The following is a 16,182-nucleotide window of genomic DNA, read 5'->3' on the forward strand; positions in this document are numbered from 1 at the left end:
CGGTTGGCCCCCACTTATCTGCTGTATTTAAATTCACAATTCCTTATCCAGCCTACAGTTTACAAATGAGCATGAAGCCACACGCTTGTGTTTGGGAGACCGCTTTGTAGATAGAGTTTACAGCCGTGTGGTCTAAACTGTTTTTATTGTAGAACTCCGTGTTTCAAGGCTCCTACATTTTTTTCAAGTTTTCTTTTGGTGTTTTAAAGCCAAGATTCATTTTTCTATTTTTGATGTTTACCATTCTCATTCTGCAGAGCAGTAATTTTAGAAATGGCTCCATGAGCTGATTTACTGATACACAGAGGTCAGCAGTTTGATTTACTCACTTCCTGTAGTGCCTGCCTGTTATTTGTTCTCATGTTTTTTTTCTCTCTTTTAATGGTTTTTCATAGCCGGTAAACATTTCTCAGTGAAGATAGCTGTTTCCCCCCCCCATGTTATCTAATTGACAACTCTTCAGTCATGGAATTTTTATTCGACAATAATTTTCATCGAATTGTGGGATCAAAGAGATAATTGTTACACACACGGTTTTGATAACTAATTGATAATGATGGATAAAGTGTTTTTACTTTCAAATAACTATTTGGAGGGAGGCAATAATGTGAGTCGATAGTGATCTGTTAGTAGTTGATTGATTGTGTTCAGTCCAGCCTGAAATGACCTGTCAGATGGAGGAAAAAAATGAGGTCAGAGGTCATCAGAATCAGATCAGCGGAGCTCCTGCCCGCTGCCACTGTGGTCATCTCTCCCTGTGTCTCTGATAAAGACAAACAGTGTTTGTTTTCTGGTGGGTTTCTGCATGTCGGAAGTGAAATCGGGCCGTTCTCCAAGAGCAACATGTGGAACTAGAAATAGAAGGTTGAGATTTGCAAGGGAGTTCTGATGGAAAGAAAACAGAAGATAGAAATGTTAAGAAAACTAAAGGGAAGCAGAATATCTCCTACTGGGCTGCAAGGAGTCTGCTGTTGCTGTGCCGAGTTCAGTAAATGCTTTCAAGTAAAAGAACAGCAGTAACCTCAATCAGTTATCAAAGCTTTGTCACAGCATGAGATACTTACAGACTATGCAGCACCAAAGAACAGTGTTAAAATGATCTATTATTACACTTGATGACTGAACTCATACCCCCCCTATCATCATTCGCTGTCAGCCCATTTGTTATTAAAGTGCTGGAATGTGTCTGGTACTTCATCATGGCGAGCGTCGCTGAGCGGTCACTCTGCAGCGGGAGACCTCATGACCGAGCTACGCTCTCACCCACCAACTCAAAAATATTGCAACAAAAAACCAAGAAAAAAGATGCAATCTGGATAAATAGACTAAACTGTACTGAGGCAAAGATGAAGATGGCAAAAGAGGCAGTGGTGATGGATTCAGAGCTGGTCTATTGGGCACTAATCTCTAAATGTATGAAGGAATATTTATGTAATATAACGAGCATCATTTTCTTTTTGTTTTTAACTGCTATGCTAAGGCTGGTCTTGCTCTGTATTTACTGTCTAAGAATATAAATCCATAGTTTAGGGATTTCAAAATGTGGACAATGAAAAAAATATACCAATATCAACAAAATGAAAACTGAATTTGTATGACTAAAAAGCCGTCATGATGACATTGTAATTTATGGTTCTCTAGGGTTAAACTAGTAGAATTTTAGACACCCTATATCTCAGTTCAGATACACAGAGTCAGGCTTGATATTCCTGAAACCAGGTAAGTAGTAAGTAATGGCACCAGTTCTGAGCTGAACTTGTCCTTAAGCTTCTTGGAAACAAAGCCACGCAGATGCTAACGGCGTGTGTTTTAAAGACAGATCTACTAACCAGTCACAAGTGGTGGTTGGCAGAGTGAGATGAGTTGTAAAAAGCCATAAACTGCTGGAAATCGGTAAAGTCTGCAGGCCTGCAGGCTCTTTTGGAGGCAGGGTGTTTTTTTAATATATATTTTTAATATGTGTTTAATATGTATACTTGTGGAACCCACAGGAAGGAAAGGAAAAATACTCCATATCCTCTGAAATCAGTTTTTCAGTTTTCCCTCTGAGGTCTGAATCAACATAGGTGATAATCCAACTGTAACCTTGTATTTTACTTTATAGTTTATATTATATTAGAAAAGATATTTGGGTGTGTGGGGGAGGGTATGAATAGTTCTTGGTGTATGCCTGTGGATAACAGTGTATAACAGGCTCAGAGCTACACTAGACAATTGTGGTTTGATCCATAATTCTAATGGCAAACATACAGAAAACTTGTCTTGTAGCATTAGCCACAATTCATAATACTAGTTTGGAATGTTGCTTTTTTCCTTTTTCCTAAAACGCTTTGTTGACCAGCCAGTGAACCCAACACACATATAAACACATGTATGCAGTCCTTCCTCTGTCTGAGATCTGTTTCAGTGTTTCTGCCAGTTTACTTGCCAAATGTATCATTGCCAGAAGGGTAATCTGTTCTGGTCTGACTCCCTATTAGCTACTTTATAGTCCCGGTTGGCTGACTGAATCTCGCTCGTTATGAGCAGGTGACAAGGACAAGATGAAGATGGAGGGCAATGCTTGATCTGTGTCACTACAGTCTGGTTAGCCCAGTGTGGAAGGGTGGGGGTGGGGGTGGGGGGGGGGGGGGCAACGTTTAGTTTTCTGTGTTGAGTTTAGCACTTGCATTAATACTATAAATCTGGACAACTTTATACATATTACAATATGCTATGCAATCAAGGACCTGGCGACAATAGGAAGGAAAACCTCCCTTTTAACAGGAAGAAACCTCTGGCAGAACCAGACTAGGGGAGGGGACCATCTACCTCGACTATAATTAATTATGACCTGAAACCTACTTGAGGGGCTGCTGAACCTTACAACCAAAGAAGCGAGTAACGATGGAATATTTTATTTTTCTGAATTTTTATTTTTATTATCTTAATTTTTTTTGACAAAGGGGAAGAAAATCAAATATATTTTTTCTTTCTTTCTTTTTCAAGGAAAAAAGGTGCTTTTTCTGAGAAATGTCCTCTCAGCTCGACATTGTTTCAAAACTCATCTGGAAACAGAATTGTGTTACGGGACGAAACGGAGGAAGAGATCAATGATAATGAGAGAGAGAACAGAGACGACAGGTGTGCGCACATGAAAACTTACATTCAGCAGTGTTATCATTATTAAAAACATGAGAAATCTCTGACTGCTTCATTTTCCATTTAATATAAGGTACTTCAGAGCTTTCAGTGAAGTCCTGTAGTGGTGGTTACTTTTCATTTTCTCAGTAAGGGACAGTGTACGCTATTCCAAACTGATGTGAAGATCTTCCTTTATAATATGTCGGATTATTGGGGAAGGACAAAAAAACCCTGATCATCAAAACAAGCTGGCTATGAACTTCTACCAAACATTGGCACCCATGAGTCTATAATTTGTTGATATATGCATGACAACAATCAATACAGCCCAGAAATCCTGCAAGAGGCCGGGGAGACCCCAGGCAGGTCACCAGTCCATCCCAGAGAGGCAGAGTAACAACACATGCACCTGGGAGACCAAGGTCAAAGTTCAAATGTTCTTGCACCTTTCCCCCGCCCCCGGTTTGTGTTTATCAGCGAATGCCGTCATCCTAATCGGAGACTTTCTCTCATTTCTCATTTCAACTGTGGTCCTGTTTGATGCTGTGAATCAGAGGTTACTTTGACTGTAGCACAACATCAAAACATACTCTATCAGCACCCAGCTGTTAGATCCCACTGTGGCCTTGACTGGTCTAGTTTCATTGTTTATTCTTTGTTGCATTTCACGCTCGTCTCGGTCCTTTTATCTTTCTCCCTCCTGGGTTTTATGTGGTTTTGGGTACAAGCAAGAGTTATCAGTGCCTGTTAAACCTGGTGAAACTAGGGAAGGGTCAAGCATTGGCTGAAGGCACACAGGGGTTTATATCAGTCTGTTTATTTATCTTTTTCATAGAAGTTGTTTTACCCGTAGACTCGCCTTATCAGACATGAGTCAGTTCTGGTTTTGTGTGTTTATAAAACGGCTGTTTTTGTATTTTTCTCCATGCCAGTTCCTGCATTTCCTCTGAACGTGACCTGCGTAAAGGTCACAGACTACCTGCAGTGTTCCCTCAATTTCACCTAAAAGTGCAGCAATGGCCAAAAAACTTTAATGAGCCTGATTAATGAGCAGTTCTTTTCAGTCTGTTTTAGCATCAGACAAATTTTAGTGTCTGGTGAGTTAAATCAAAGCCATCTCAAGTGGGTCAGATGTTTGGATCTATTTTCAGATGTATATTAACTCATGTCTACAGCTTCAGATTGTGTCGGTGGATTTGGCTGGATATTAAGGAGAGAGCAGTGATTTGTTGCTCTTCTATTCAATGCTGAAAATATACATACATACTGATTTGGAAGTCGTTCCCTCAGCCGTCCGCTCAGAGACAGAGATAGTATCTTTGAAGAATTGTCTGCAACAGCCAGAACATAACTTACTTCGCACAGCCTGCTAAAGCTGATAGCACGCCAACATCTGTGTGTGCGTGTGACTGTGTCTGTATATCACTACCTCTCCCTCTGTCCTCTTCTTCACATCTGCTTCAGCATAAACATCTCAAAAGTGTTCATAGAAATCCACATTTCCACAGGAACAGCAGATACATTAATTATATCTGAACAACTTACAAATAAGTAACAATACATTGAACCATTTATGTTACTTTGAATATCTGGTCTTATAAGAGTGAGATATGTCAGTAGCGAAGTTGCCCTCATTAATATTTTTATATAATCTTTAAATCAAATTATGTGTAACACTAAAACATCCACAGCTTGTTTTTTTTATTTATTTTTTTATCTCTTTTGACTTCTTGTTTTGTTTTAAAGCACACATTTACATTTTTTTCTCCACTGAGGATTTTATGCTGACTGTGCATACTCTACACTTGTTCAAGAGCACGAATGGTAAATTAATTTTTTTAGTCTTAAAAACCAATGGACCAATTACACATTCAGCTGTTCATGCACACATTCACTTCAGTTTTATTTATACAGTTTTAAGTTGCCTTGAGTTGCTTTTATTGAAAAGACCCTACAATCTTCTTCTTCATCATCCTGGCGTTGTTCCCGCTGGTGCAGGGTCCGCTCTTCGGCAAAGGTTTCTCTATTTGGTTCTGTCCAAGGCGTCCTCAGGTGATGTGTTGATGGTCTTAATGTCCTCCTTTATTTTGTCCATCCACCGTTTCTTCGGTCTGCCTCGGGGCCGGCATCCTTCTGGGTCGATCATCATTGCCGTTTTTGCTACAGAGTTCTCATCGCTTCGAATCACGTGTCCATACCACCTCAGGCGGGACTCGAGCATCTTTTCCTTAATTGGGGCTACACCTAGTTGCTTCCGTATGTCTTTGTTCGTAACACGGTCCCGTCTTCTAAGACCCTACAATAATACAGAGAAACCCCCCAAATCTCCATCAGAACCAGGCTGAGGGGAGGAAGACAGGACAAATGGCATGAGATTAATAATAAGTAGTGATTGAAAGCAAAAAGGTATATAAACACAGAGAGTGAAAAAGGTGAGTGAGGAAGAAACGCTCATCATGCGAAGCCCCCAGCAGCCTAGGCAGCGTAACTAAGGGATGTTTCGGGCTCACCTGATACACCCCTAAATTTAAGCTTTCATTGGTTCAGCACTTGTCTGTGCTCTCTATGTTACGTGCAGATAACACACGTGTATGTTCAAACTAATACTGTATTATTTAAAACAGTCTCCCTTGCCAAATTCTTTTGTTTTATTTATAATAACCTGATATGCATTACAGTGTCAGAAGAGGCCAGTGTCAAGCATAACTTTAATGATTCTTGCTTCTCTGAATTCCAGCAGTTGAGTTATTTCGAGCTGCAATTCATTTTACTATTTCTTTTTTTCTGCATGTGTGTGTGTGATCACAATTGGTTCAAGGTTGTCTAAAATATGAAAAACTGAGAGCGCAGCTGGTACTACCACACTCTTAAAGCATTCTGGGACTGCGCTTAATGGTTCCATATCCACCATCTGGGGCCGGGCCGTTATTTGCTCCCTGCTTTATCATTTGTAAAGTGGCCGGTGTTTATTCAAATGGCTTCAGAGAGGCAGAGACTTCAGTCTGTTCCAGGTCAGTCTGGTCCAGCACCTGTGTTTGCAGGGAGCGCCTGTCCACTGTGGCTTGTAAATTTGCGATCAGAATTGGCCAAAGAAAACATTATTTGGAGGTCAAAGGTCATGACAGTGGCATTAAGTTCGCTTAAAACTATTAATTACCAGTGTCAGTAAAAAAAAAAAGAAAGAAAAAATCAGTCATGTTAGTCTGTGTGCGACCAGTGCGTGACCTTTCCCCATCTTCTTGTGGTTCTCAACGTTTTTGTGGCAGAAGCTGGAAGCAGTTCATGTTTAACGAGGTAACAGCAAACTCACTCCATACCCACCACCACCAACACCTCCGGCTCAACTGTGCCCCACCTGCAGTGGTTTTAATCTCCACTCTGAGGCTTGCCGAATACTTTCAGAGAACTGCTCTAATCTGCGAGTTATCAAACTCCAGGAGAGTTTCAACAGAAACGCGCACACTCCGAAGCCAACTTTAACATGCAAATTGTCCAACCGCCCCACAAAACTGTTGCTGAGTCAGTTTTTTGCATTTAGCACGTGTGAGTCATCTTTCTTCATCATCTTGCCTCCCTCTTGATGATACTTTTGTTTTTCCACTGAGGAACAAAATGCAAGTTGATGAATATGTGGTGGACTCCCTGTTGTGTAATCAGCTGTGCTTTACTGTTGCTCTTTGTTCCTTTGCATCACTCTGGATGCGTCTTTGAGAGAAATCTGCTTTGTTTAGGTAGAGCACAATGTGGCAGAGACTAACTGCTTATTCCTCCTGAAGCACAAGGAGGAGTGCAATAGTTAGCCTAAGAGGAACTGCATGTATTTACCACTGTATCTCCTTTTGTGTATCTCCTTTTGTGTGTTGGCGTAATTTTCATAAAATTGCATTTTATTAATGACGATTGGCAGAAACAAAGCAATAATGAAACAAATGATATCAGTTACCATATTGCTGGCCAGCTGCATGCAGCAGAGCTCATCCTTGCTCCATATCAGTAAATAGCTTAAACGGGAGGATCCAGGGTGAATGCACACACACACACACACACACACACACACACACACACACACACACACACACACACACACAGACTTACTTGCAGCACGTCTGTAGGAGAGCAGGGAGGACACATTTTGGCCCCGGCTAATCCAGACACAACCTGCTGAAACAAAAGAGGGCTTCATACACATAAATATCTGACACAAAGGTATAAAACACACCTGAGTAAACATGAACACACACAGATTTACATAGGTAAGTGTTCTAGTTAATTCTGTGTGACACCAAAACATCATCATATTCTTTAAATAAAAGCAGAAAAACTAGAAATGAGTTCTTAATTTAAAGACGCTCCACCTTAATGCCAGTCTGCTGCGTATGGGAAAACAAAGTATTCCTCGGGTCACTGGAATCTCTGTGTTTCTAGAGAAAACATTGGGGCTAAGGTTGTCGAGTTTTCATTTGAAGATAATTTGTTGTTCGTGGAGCAGGAATGTGTTCCATTGGCCGCGGGGGCCATCAATCTTTAAACCAGATTGGTCGACTGGTCAGATGCCTGAGAGCTCCTCGGGGATAAGAGGCAGCCATGTTAAAGTGGAGAGTGAAAGTGAGTGTGATTCTTTGTGTGAAGAAAGAAAGAAGAACAAACAGGAGAAGAAGAAAAAAGAGGGGACGAGGTAGAGGAGACTGACCTGGACATGTTGCCGAGACTATCCTGTAGCGCGCTGCTGGCTTCTTTCTCAGCCCGAGTCCTATCAAAGATCAGAAGGCTTATCATGATGGATCAGAGGACATTTATCAGCAAAACACAGAACAAAAGACGCAAATGTGTGTTTGTGTTCATCGCTGAAGCTGAGAGGACTCTCAAACTATGAGAATGTTAACACCAAAGTTTACAAGAAGAGTGACCTCTGATATAAAATGTCCACAAACTCATGTTGGTTGCTTTTAATTTAGGGCCTTAATGGACACCTCTGATCATTACCAGGTGGAGATTCACCTGAAAAACAGAATACTAACGCTAAGGATGGCTTCACTCATTTGGCTGATAAACTACAACTGACTGAAGTAAAGATGCTGTAATATTAATTGCAATTAAGGGGAAATAAAGAGTGATTTTATTATATTCTTTTCAATTCTTTATGTTTGGTCTTTGAGCCAGTACAAAATAATCTTTCCTCATCTTAAACTAAGCTGTGACGCAGCCCCCTTAGTTCATCCAGTGTCCGAAACAAGCTGCTTTAACTCTCCCTTAAAGACAAGAAGAGATCCTCTCTCATTTACATCACAGAGATAGAGTAAAGGAAACAATAATTAGTCTTACTCCCAAACTATGAATGTGAATTATGAATTGTTATCTCAGTTAGCACCGGCAACATCTTCTCCTGTGTGGCTGTGTGAACACAGAGGAAGAAAGAAACGAAGAAGGAGAAACACTTTTAGGAAGTAGCCTGCGTGCCACTTTCAGGTTCAGAGGAGCTGTTGCTAGTTTGCTACCTAATCTTAACATAAAGTTGCCTGACCTCCTGGTCCCATGTACGCGTTAAGATGTACATGATTCACTTAAATCACCAGTTACATGTGCGACATGTTTTGAATATGAATAGTCTTACTGAAGAACAGAAATGAAAACATCAGGTGGGAACAGGTGATTCACATTTGAGCAGAAGACTCCAAACAAAAAATATGAAAGTCGCCTAATATTCAACCAGAATTATGAACTCATTAAACTTTTCCCAAATAAAGACATTTCTACCATAAATCAGTGCAGAAAAGATACAGGTCACTCCATGATACTCTAGCAGAATGCAAAAAATGAAGTGTGTGATGCTCTAAATATCCTGGTGGAAGATGGATAGTAATGAAAGTGTAAAAGCAGTGCATGGCTAACCCTCTGCTGTTAATCATAGCATGCATTTTTCTAAAACAGAGACTGTTTCCCCCTCTCACCTCCTTCACCTTGAAAACGCCGCCTTAAACAAAGGCATCTTTCCTTACTTCTACCGCTCAGTAGGATAAAACATCCTGTAGTTGAGATTAAAACTAGACTGCATTTTATTAGCTCCATTATCAGGCAGTTGAATCTTTGTGTCGCAGTGCAGTGGCTATATTGTTACGGTCCAGCCATGCATGCATACGGAGGCAGGACTCCTGCACCCAGTAAACTCATCATAACTCGATGGATTTTTCAGCCAGTTTTCAAGTTGTTGTCGATGACAACACTGATAAAGATTGTGACTTTTCCTTTAGAAGAAACAAATGAGACAAAGTAAAGCACACGTGTTTTCTTACCTGCGTCTTATTTACGGATTCACGTATATACCTTGTATTGTGCTAAGAGGATAATGCACAGTCACACGGGCTCACACTTCAATACAGAGCCATTCATTTAACTCCCAACATGTCAGCCACAATTTGCTCTGAAACAACATAAGCCATTATAATAAGAACAAAAGAACAAAAAGTAAACACTAAACAGCGTGTAACGGTACTAATGATGTAGCAGGGGCTCGCCTTTCTTTTGGTGACAAACTTTAGGGTGGGTAATTTGGGATAAAACTCCTGGATTTGACTGTAAGTCAGTTTAATGTTCTCTAAAGTGATGGAAACACGACTCCGTGTGTGTCGGCCTGCACGTCTGGATGGGTGCACATCTACTCCTCTTTCCAAGACTCTTGTTGACGGCTGAACAAAGTAGTCTGACGCGCCAAATTCTCCTCATGACAAGCACTTTTAACACCGCGCACCTCCTGCCTCCCTCATCCTCTCCTCCTGCTAACCTCCCTCCCTCTCTCTCTCTCTCTCTCGCTCTCTCTCTGTTCCTTGTGGAGTTGAAGAGTTGAATCGTGGGTCAGCAGTTCTCTTGCGCAGAGAGCCAGACTAGATTTCCAGATGGTGAAGTCACCATCTATCTCTCCTCATCAGCTTAACACAGATACACCCAAACTCATACAGCAGGCAGCCACATTTAACCAGTGCGCAGAGAGTAAACAACAACACACTGCTGCTGCCTAACCGTGTCTGTTTACTCTGATGTACAGAGCGTTAAACAAATTGAGACATGTCAGTGCTATAATTGGTTCCAGAGGAGGAGCGTGATGGGAAGAAAAGTGCTGAGTGGACACTTCCGTTAAGAGGGGGAAAACCCACTTTAACTGTGATACTTTAAAGCTTCAAACTGTGTGTGTGTGTGTGTGTTTGGGTCCACTGGTGGCAGTTTGCCAGCATCTCCGGCCTGCAGAACATCCATTTGTCTTCAAAGGGAAGAGCAAGCAGACTAAAGAAAATACAAATACATCTCAAAATCAAGACATCATTTTAAAAGTTGGACGTCTTGTTTGAAAAACAAGGTGTCTTAATAAATGCTGAAGACTAAATGCGTGCAGCTGTTTGGCACCCAAACATCAGCTTCCAGTGGCTTTGTGAACTTTGTTTTCACTTCTTTCCTCGTGTTTGTGTCCAGATGTGGTCTGCTTTACACGAGGATGATGAGGAGGAAAAAAAATGTCTAAGTTCTGGAGAAGCCTGTTAAAAATAAACAGAAACTTACCGAAACTGGTGTCTGGTACTGTGTGTCCGTGTATGAGCATGTTGTCATGACAACAAGACAGCTGGCAATACCAGGAGCATCAGTCAGAGTGAGATAACCATAAATAGGCGGCGGTATCGCCGAAGACAGCACTGAGGGAGTCTTAGATTTTAATGTATGTTTGGAATATGTGAACGCCGGAGCTGAGAGGAGGCAGCGGTACTATGACGTGACTCTTTTCATGTTGGCTTCAGACTTTCTTAGTCTGGGCCAGGCAAAAAGGTCAGCACGCTGAGTGATTTCAAGCTTCACAGTCAAACAAAAACAATGCTGATGATGATTTTTAAAAATATATGTAAAATAGCTGTTTGATTTACTTGAAGCATGTTGGTCACATTATTTAGATGGAAAGGATGGAAGGAGACTTCAGAGATGTGGCACATCTTTTTAACTGACTGTTCGGTTAAATCCATCAGCACGAAGATGGAAATTAATTTCTATCTTACACTGTTATGCAAATTCTAGAGGTTGAGGTCATCGTGATAAGCAGTCCTCCAGTTGAGTTCTTGAAAGCTGCAGCCGAATAAGCAGGGGACTACTAAGTGTGCCAGCAGGGCCGGAGCCAAGGGGTGGCCACTGCTCTCTTTGTTTGGTCACCTCCCAAATGGGAGTCAGTCTCCTTAGAGTTATATTTTAATATGTACAACTTTACAAAATTGTAAATTGTAAATTGTAAAGCATGTGTACACACTTCCTGCTATGGATCGATTTCCCCTTAATAACAGCTGAATTTCTTTATTAGATATCCATCCAGATACTAAAGATAAGGGTATGAAGCTTTGATTGATAGGCATAAAGGCTTTGATTATAGACATGAGTGTTGCTGTTATTCCCAAACTGCCAGTTTCAAATTTAGCAAATATGCTACGACCTTAGTCAGCAATTAAAAAAAAAAAGAAAGAATAAACACTCCAACTTTGTGACTGTGACTGTGATGCAAAGAATAACCAAAAAAATGGACTGTGCTGCAAACAGCAAATTGCAATGCAGAAAACAAACATTAACATTAGTTTCAGTCTTCCACAGCATGTCTTTTATCCTGCCTTCCCTCTCTCACTCCAACCGGTCGCAGCAGATGGCCCCACCCCTCCCTGACCTTGGTTCTGCCGGAGGTTTCTTCCTGTTAAAAGGGAGTTTTTCCTTCCCACTGTCGCTAGAGTGCTTGCTCATAGGGGGTCATATGATTGTTGGGTTTTTTCTCTGTATGTATTATTGTAGGGTCTACCTTACAATATAAAGCGTCTTGAGGCGACTGTTGTTGTGATTTGGCGCTATATAAATAAAATTGAACTGAATTGAGTTGAATTTCAGGCTGGTTACACCTATAAAAATTTCGTAGCTTTGCCAATAGTTGCCAGTCAGTCCTCAAACCATGGCAACAATGTGAAACTCAATCAACTCATCAGTGCACTTTATATTGTAAGGTAAAGGCCCTACAGTAATACAGAGAAGGCCCAAACAGTTTGACAACCCCCTATGAACAACCGCTTGGTGATAGTGGGAAGGAAAAACTCCCTTTAAACAGGAAGAAACTTCCAGCAGAACCAGGCTCAGGGAGGGGCGGGGCCATCTGCCGCAACCGGTTGGAGGTGCGGAGAAAACGTTCCATAGCTATTCGTTTCATCTGCTCCTTTCATTGATCCACGGGTGTTATGGTTGTGTCTCTTCACTCAAAGCTTCAGTCAACAGCCACTTTATTAGGTACATCTCTGCAACCTATGCAGTCCGATACAAAATCCTGTGTTTTCAGTCTCTATTGACAATTTTTGGTCAGAAAGTTGATTTTTACTTTATGGATTGATAGTTGATGGTACTGATGCTGAAAAGAGATATTTTATCCACTCCATACGTAGTTGCAATATTCTTAATCTTCTCACATTTCACATTGAATACACTGGCCCAGTAGATATATTTTATCACAATAATTAGCAGAGGTGTAGAGCTATTAGAGTAGCTTTGCATGATTCACACTTTAAAATAATCCTTATTTATCTTATACTGGGCCTTGGAGTAGGATTTCAGTTAATCCACTATCTGAAATAAAGTATTTTGGCTCCCCTACCACTCAAGCCGGTGTCTTCAGATTGGCTGTCTCTAGCAAGCAAATTATTTTAACAGCAGATGGGCGGAGCTTCTGGAGCTGTGCCTGAGATGACAATACATCTGCTCTTACTGGAACCGCATAGAGCCAAGATTTCTGTTCCAATTTGGAGCAATCAGAAGTCACAGGTTATTTGTGCAAGTAACAGATTACTTACACATGCAGTAACATAATTTGACATTTGGACACGTTTAATATGAGTGTCCTGGAATCTAGGACACACATATGACAGAAATTTTAAAAAAATTGTTTATCTGTGTGAGCAAGCCGACTCTGCTCAACAGTGTTGTGTCACCCTGACCTCAATTAAGGAACACATCAGGCATGTCAGTTATAGTGAAGACATTTCAAAATACACACTACATACTGAATTTTCTGCACTTAATCCCATGTAGGGTGGAGCTAGCATAGGGAAGCGCCGTGTTTGTGAATGAGTTTTTCTGTTGCAGTGTGGAGGCGCTTCATCACAGTCGTCCTCCTCTCTCTCCCCCTCTGTGTCTTTGTGTCATCCAAAATTATAGCCGCAGGGTCATAAACTGGTCTTGAGCTTGTTTCTTGTGGCTTAGCGCACTCTGTAACATGAGGAAGTTGGCGTGGCTTAAATGTGGGAGGCGGGAGAAGAAGAAAAGAGTTTCTCTCCTGGAAATAACAGTGTAAACGGCCTTTACGCACAGCTAGCAAGATTATTTTTTGATTGGTGATGTAGGCATTAAGAGCTAAATTAACAAATATGTGGTGACAGAGGTGTGTCTAGAGGGAGGGCCTTGGGTGTCACTGGCTCCCACCCAAAATATAAGCCCCCTCCGCAAACAGTGATGTTGAAGTGGAGTACTGTTAGTCTTACTTTTTTAAATGCTATAGAGGATGGGTAGGTCCATAGTGGAAATGTAATTTATCTCATTCACTTTAAATACTTTACTAAGGTACAAATTTGATCATACCTGTGTGTGTTTTAGTATTTTCTTCTTCCTGCTTCTACTCCAAAATGTATCCTTTGTCCTCCATATGATTTATTTTATGCTAGTTTTTCATCATTTTACATACTTTATTTAGATTTTCAAACATAGACAAAGCTACCTAGCAATATAAAAAGAATTCAAATTGTCTAGAGCAGGAAAATTAATGTGATATACACCTTAATTAATCAATATTTATGAACCAGTAATATAATGTATATATCATGTTTATATTTTGTTGCTTTAACACTCATCCTGTTGACTGTACTTTGGTGTTTTTCTTTCCTGTCATTACAATTTTGAATTTGTCAGTGAATTTGTTCTTAATGATTATAATAATACATAATTGATTAGATTTTTGCTTTGATTTTATTGGTGCTTTTTAAAAATATGTTTTGTAGCTTCAGGGTTTCCCTGTCAAAAGCACCCAGATTCATCTATACAGCAATTTGTTGATATTAATTTAAAGTACCATACAGCATCAAGAGTAGTAGTGGTACTCAGTCATTTTAATTAAAATAGACTCCATTGCCGCATCCATTATCTGAATGGAGAATTTCCCAAAACGAAAATCATCAGAACGTTGAAGGCCCCACCAACTCTAGCTTCACTGGTTTTTAGTTGAGAGTCAAAGTTTGGTACTTGTTGCCAACAAAATGTCAGACTGGTCTCTATCAGTGCTAACCTTTGTCAGAGGCTCTGTTCATAACTTTTAATGGGCTGAATTTCTTAGCATATCCAAGAGGCGTAGGGTGTCAGATTCAGTGGCCTTTTTGCAGATGATGTGATTCTCTTAGGTGTATCAGGTGGTGACCTCCACTTAGGCTATGTCCACACTAATGCGTTTTCGTTTGAAAACGCATCGTTTTCTCTCCGTTTTGGCCTCCCATCCACACTGAGACGCCGTTTTCGCTGATGGAAAACGCAGCGTTTTGAAAACACTCTCGAAAACGCATACATTTGAAAATGGTGCTTGCATCGCAGTATGGACAGCGAAAACTGAGACTTTTTGAAAACGATGACACATTTTAGTCATGTGATGCAGTCAAGTGACCAATTAAACTAAGATACAGAGGGCATTATACAGCAGTTGTTTTGTTTGCTCTCAATTTTGACAGCCCTATTAAAGATTAATATCAGTTTGTACATGCTCCAGATAGCTTTTCTTCAATTCTTTAATTCTCACTCGCTTTTGCAACTTTGTACTTTTGTGTTACTCGCAGCAACAGCTCCACTTCATTGTTAGTCCATTTAAAAAACTCTGTGCGTTTCCTCGACATTTTGCCACGACGTTTCAAAGAGCTGGAAAGTAAATAAGCAGCAGACAGAAATGAGGCAGGTCGAATCGTCTTCCGTTTCATGCATGCGCAGTACTGGAACGTAAGTGTTTTCGGCTGTTTCAATGTGGACGCGCAACTCTGTGAAAATGACTGAAGTCGATAGTGTGGACGCGGAGTGTTTTCAAATGAAAACGCCGTTTTCAAATCTATCCGGTCTAGTGTGGATGTAGCCTTACACTCAGGTGGTTTGCAGGTAAGTATGAAGCACTAGGATGGGAATTAACACCTCGAAGTCTGAGGAAGGCGTTCCCAGCTGGAAAAGGGTGGAGTGCCTACTCTGGGTCAGGGATGAGTTGCTGCCCCAAGTGGAGGAAATCTCAAGATCTCAAGGTCTTGTTCACGAGTGAAAGGAGAACAGGGCGGGAGACTGACAGAAAGATCTTGTACAGGTGTGTTGTGAAAAGAGAGCTTAAGATAAAAGCTAAGCTATTGAAATACAAGGATCAAATCTACATTCGTAGCCTCACCTGTGGTCATGAGTGACTGAATAAATAAGACTGTGTTTATTAGTGGTTGAAATGAGTTTCCTCTGAAAGGTGTCTGGGCTCAGACCTAGAGGTAGGGTGCAGAGCTTGGTGCTTAATGCTCAGTGTGGAGCTACTACTCCTCTTCATTTAAAGGAGCAACCTGAGGTGGTTTGGATGTCTCGTGGATGCCTAATAGGTCAGGTCCTGTCTGTTGTTTATTGTGTGTTTATATCAATTATTTTGTACTGGAATCAGAATGAGCCTGATAAAAAAAATAAAATCAGCAGGAATAATATTTATATTGAAATGAGTGAAACCTCAGTGATACCAGAATCAAAGGACAGTAAAGAAGCTGTTAAGTAATAACATGAAAAATAAAAAAAGTGTGTCCAATAAATTTCTAACTTTGCCTTGATATTACTATAATAATAGTTTTTTCTTTAAATTTCATTAATCGCACAACTAATTTACTCTTATGTTTTTTAATTTTATTTGCTGCTGACAGTAATTTATTCTCGGGGTCCCCGGGGACTGATATGTAAATATGTCAGTATTAACATTTTTTTTTAGGATCATGATTTTTTGACATAATCCTTAATATTATCATT

The sequence above is a fragment of the Oreochromis niloticus genome, linkage group LG7 (assembly GCF_001858045.2).
Source record: "Oreochromis niloticus isolate F11D_XX linkage group LG7, O_niloticus_UMD_NMBU, whole genome shotgun sequence".
Taxonomy (NCBI): Eukaryota; Metazoa; Chordata; class Actinopteri; order Cichliformes; family Cichlidae; genus Oreochromis; species Oreochromis niloticus.